Source organism: Triticum aestivum, chromosome 7B, assembly GCF_018294505.1.
Source record: "Triticum aestivum cultivar Chinese Spring chromosome 7B, IWGSC CS RefSeq v2.1, whole genome shotgun sequence".
Classification (NCBI taxonomy): domain Eukaryota; kingdom Viridiplantae; phylum Streptophyta; class Magnoliopsida; order Poales; family Poaceae; genus Triticum; species Triticum aestivum.
This window is the reverse complement of record NC_057813.1, coordinates 674,369,747-674,374,998: the sequence shown is the minus strand read 5'-3', so window position 1 is coordinate 674,374,998 and position 5,252 is coordinate 674,369,747.

The following is a 5,252-nucleotide window of genomic DNA, read 5'->3' as shown; positions in this document are numbered from 1 at the left end:
CGCTCTCATTAGTACCGGTTCGTGGCGAACCTTTAGCACCGGTACTAAAGAGAGTGGTGGCAGGATGTTGTCAGTCTGGGGCCCGTTCAGCACCTTTAGTACCGGTTCGTGGCACGAACCGGTACTAAAGGTCGACGTACATAAACCCTTCGTCCACCCGAGCCATTCTGTTCTTCCCCTTTCCCCTCACTTCCTCTGTTCTTTCCCTCTCTTCCTCGAGCTCCTCACAAAGTTTGCCCAAAATTTGTCAAGATTTGAAGGCCCCCATCCATTCAAATGATCACAAAGGTTATCAACTTTGTCCTTTCAACTCTCATTGCTAGATTAGCTCTTGCAATGCTTTGTATAGTGATTAATTTGGGAGGAATTATATTTGCTAGTATTTTATTTATATGCAATTTGAGGTCAAAAATAACACTTAGTTTGCATATGTAGGTGTGGTTTACTTAGTGCCTTCTAAATCTCCGTCATAACCACCGTCGATCGCCCGCACCGTCCCGTCGCCGGCACCACCTTGTGGTGAGGCTCTTGTTCATGAATGTTTTACATTGCCAAATTCATGTTTGTGTGATTTGGATATATAGTTACTCGTATAATTGTCTTACCCATACGTTGTTTGTTATACATAGTGTCATGGTTTTGATATCCGTCCCCGTCGGCCCTCGTCCTTGTTATGATTCGAATGTGTTATATTCTCTTTTAAAACTAGTTGTTGCATTTCGTGTTTATGACAAATTATGCACATCAAGTTGACATAGATATTTTTATCTAGGAGGTATGTGAACCGGAAATTCCAACTGACCCTATTGTCAAGAGGTTAAATTTAGTTGAAAGAGAAAACAAGTATTTGAAAGAAAAATTGAAAAGAATTGAGGGGGAGAAGATGGAATTGGAGTTGCATGTTGCCGATGTCGTCGATGATCACAAGATCAAGATGAAGAAAATGAGGTTGAAGATTAGAAAGATTAGAAAATATGCCATTGATAGTGTGGCTTGGTATCATTATGCTGTTGGATCAATTGTTACCTTAGTTGCGATCTTGATCGCATTTGTTGTTGCATTTAAATTCTTTAGCTAGAGAGTTATTTGTATGTTGCATTTAATTAAGTGTTGTATATAAACTTTATGTATGAACTTGTATTAATTTGGTCTATTCGGTGTTGTGTATAATGAAGATATGAGCCAACAATGGATGTATGATGATCGATGCTCTCTCGGGTTCATTAATGGCGTGCATACTTTTCTGCTTGCCGCTGAGGCAAACAAGCGGGCGGATGGTTTTATGCCTTGTCCATGTGCTGGCTGTAAGAATGGTCACTATTACTCTATGTCAAGAACCATTCACGTCCACCTATTTGAGTCCGGTTTCATGCCCCACTATAATGTTTGGACCAAGCACGGAGAAAGAGGGGTTATGATGAAAGACAATGAAGAAGAAGGGGACGACGACATCTATCCGGGCCATGGGTTCCCTGAATACGATGATACAACAATGGAGGAAGAAGCTGAGCCGGTAATGCGGGAACAAGCTGAAGAAGAGGCATCAGATGAGACCGCTGATGATCTAGGTCGTGCCATTGCCGATGCAAAGAGAAACTGCGCAAGTGATTTGGAGAGGAAGAAGTTGCAGCGCATGTTAAAGGATCACAAGAAATTGTTGTACCCGAATTGCGAAGCTAACAAAAAAAGTTGGGCACCACACTGGAATTGCTGCAATGGAAGGCAGAGAATGGTGTATCTGACAAGGGATTTGGAAAGTTGCTGGAAATGATAAAGAATATGCTTCCAAAGGACAACGAATTACCCGAGAGTACGTATGAAGCAAAGAAGGTTGTCTGCCCTCTAGGGTTAGAGGTGCAGAAGATACATGCGTGCCCTAATGACTGCATCCTCTACCGCGGTGCGTACGAGGATTTGAACGCTTGCCCGGTATGTGGTGCATTGCGTTATAAGATCAGTCGCGATGACCCTGGTGATGTCGAGGGCAAGCGCCCCAGGAAGAAGATTCCTGCCAAGGTGATGTGGTATGCTCCTATAATACCACGGTTGAAATGTTTGTTCCAAAACAAAGAGCATGCGAAGGCGATGCGGTGGCACAGAGAAGACCGTAAGAAAGACGGAAAGTTGAGAGTACCCGCTGACGGTTCGCAGTGGAGAAAATCGAGAGAAACTATAGGGAGGAGTTTGCAGGTGACCCAAGGAACGTATGGTTTGGTCTAAGCGCAGATGGCATTAATCCTTTTGGGGAGCAGAGCAGCAACCATAGCACGTGGCATGTGACTCTATGTTTGTATAACCTTCCTCCTTGGTTGTGCATGAAGCAGAAGTTCATTATGATGCCAATGCTCATCCAAGGCCCTAAGCAACCCGGCAACGATATTGATGTGTACCTAAGGCCATTAGTTGAAGAACTATTACAGTTGTGGAATGGAACAGGTGTACGTGCGTGGGATGAGCACGGACAGGAAAAAATTGACCTAAAGGTGTTGCTGTTCGTGACCATCAATGATTGGCCTGCTCTCAGTAACCTTTCAGGACAGACAAACAAGGGATACCGCGGATGCACGCACTGTTTGGATGATACCGACAGTATATATTTGGAGAGTTGTAGGAAGAATGTGTACCTGGGACATCGTCGATTTCTTCCGAGCAGGCATCCCGTAAGAAAGAAAGGCAAGCATTTCAAAGGTGAGGCGGATCACCGGACGAAGCCTCGCCACCGTACTGGTGCTGATGTACATGATATGGTCAAGGATTTGAAGGTAATCTTTGGAAAGGGTCCTGGCGGACAACCTGTTCCGAAGGACGCTGACGGACGCGCGCCCATGTGGAAGAAGAAATCTATATTTTGGGACCTGTCCTATTGGAAAGACCTAGAGGTCCGCTCCGCAATCGACGTGATGCACGTGACGAAGAATCTTTGTGTGACCCTGATTGGCTTCTTAAGCGTGTATGGGAAGATAAAAGATACACCAGAGGCACGGGAGGACCAACAATGTATGCACGGAAAAGACGGCATACATCAGGGTCAGGCCAGCTACGCTCTTACCAAAGAAGAGAAGGAAATCTTCTTTGAATGCCTGCACAGCATGAAGGTACCGTCTGGCTTCTCGTCGAATATAAAGGGAATAATAAATATGACAGAGAAAAAGTTCCAGAACCTAAAGTCTCATGACTGCCACGTGATTATGACGCAACTGCTTCCGGTTGCATTGAGGGGGCTTCTACCGGAAAACGTTCGATTAGCCATTGTGAAGTTATGTGCATTCCTCAATGCCATCTCTCAGAAGGTAATCGATCCAGAAATCATACCAGGGTTACAGAATGATTTGATGCAATGTCTTGTCAGTTTTGAGTTGGTGTTCTCACCATCTTTCTTCAACATCATGACGCACGTCCTAGTTCACCTTTGCGAAGAGATTAACATTTTGGGTCCTGTATTTCTACACAATATGTTCCCCTTTGAGAGGTTCATGGGAGTCTTGAAGAAATATATTCATAACCGTGCTAGGCCAGAAGGAAGCATCGCGAAGGGCCATGAAAATGAGGAGGTCATTGAGTTTTGTATTGACTTTATTCCTGACCTTAAGCCGATTGGTGTTCCTGAATCGCGGCATAAGGGCAAACTGGATGTAAAAGGCACGCTAGGAGGGGATCAAATAATATGTATGGACGAGCATTCTCTTACTGAAGCACACTACACAGTTCTACAGAATTCCGCCTTGGTGGCTCCGTATATGGAGGAACACAAGAATTTTCTACACTCCAAACACCCGGAGAAGTCTGACGACTGAATTACACGTGAACAAATAAGGACTTTCGCCGGTTGGTTGCAGAAACACGCCATGCATGATGGCGATATTGAAGATGACCTATACTCGATGTCCCAGTTACCATCTTCGAATATAATGACTTTCAAAAAGTACCAGATAAATGGGAATACATTTTACACGATCACCCAAGATAAGAAGAGCACCAACCAAAATAGTGGTGTCCGCTTTGATGCAACAACCAACACGGGAAAGGAAACATATTATGGTTACATAGAGGACATATGGGAACTTAACTATGGAGGTGGTTTGAAGGTCCCTTTGTTTCGGTGCAAATGGGTCAATATGACACGAGGCGGGGTAACGGAAGACCCGCAGTTCGGAATGACAACAGTGGATCTCAACAATCTTGCGTATGCAGAAGAACCATTCGTACTAGCCAATGATGTGGCGCAAGTTTTTTATGTGAAAGACATGTCTACCAGGCCGAGAAAAAGAAAAGATAAGGAAGCGAATGGATCATACGACGATCCAAAGCGCCACATAGTTCTTTCAGGAAAAAGAAACATCGTGGGAGTGGATGAAAAGACAGACATGTCAGAAGATTATGAAAAGTTTGATGAAATTGCTTCATTCACAGTGAATATTGACCTGAGCATCCAGTTAAATGATGAAGATTTTCCATGGCTACGGTGCAAAGGGACACACGCGAAGAAAAAGTTTCACACCCAAAGATCCGGGATGTGATCGGCTTCACTATCTTCACTTTCTTCTGTGTTTCACACACAAGAGGGAATCTCTGTAATAGTTAGAATAGTTATGTGTTATTCACAAACTAGTGATTCACACAAATTTCAAATAATTCAAAATTTAAACTATTCAAATTTAAAAACTACCGGCACTAACGAAAAGTTTGTAATTTTTTGTACCTAAAGCAAAAATATTCAGAAAGAAACTCTAAATACAGCAAAAACAACTCAAAACTAAATAAAACAAAAATAAATAAAGCAAAAAAAATTAAGAAAATAAAAAAGCCCACCTACTGGGCCAAAGCGGCATGCATACGACTAGAAACACAAGCTTCCATTGGGCCAGGATGCAGGCTCCGCAAAGGCCCAGTAGGCCCACAGGACATCACTGAACAGGTAGGCCCAGTAGGCCTGCTTAGGAGAGGAGCTCGAGAGAGCTACCGCACTGGGGCTTATAAACCAATGCGGTAGCCCCTCGACTAGCAAGGGGGGACTAAACTTGTCGCACCGCACTGCGCCAGCGCACCCCCTTTAGTACCGGGTGGTGGTTGCAACCGGTACTAAAGAGGGGGTCTTTAGTACCGGTTGGTGCCACCACCCGGTACTAAAGGGGGTGCGCTTCCCGCCGCTTGGCCTGGCCAAAACAGACCTTTAGTACCGGTTGGTGGCACCAACCGGTACTAAAGGTCCATCCTATATATACAACAGTTGAAATTTTTCACTTCCCTCTCTG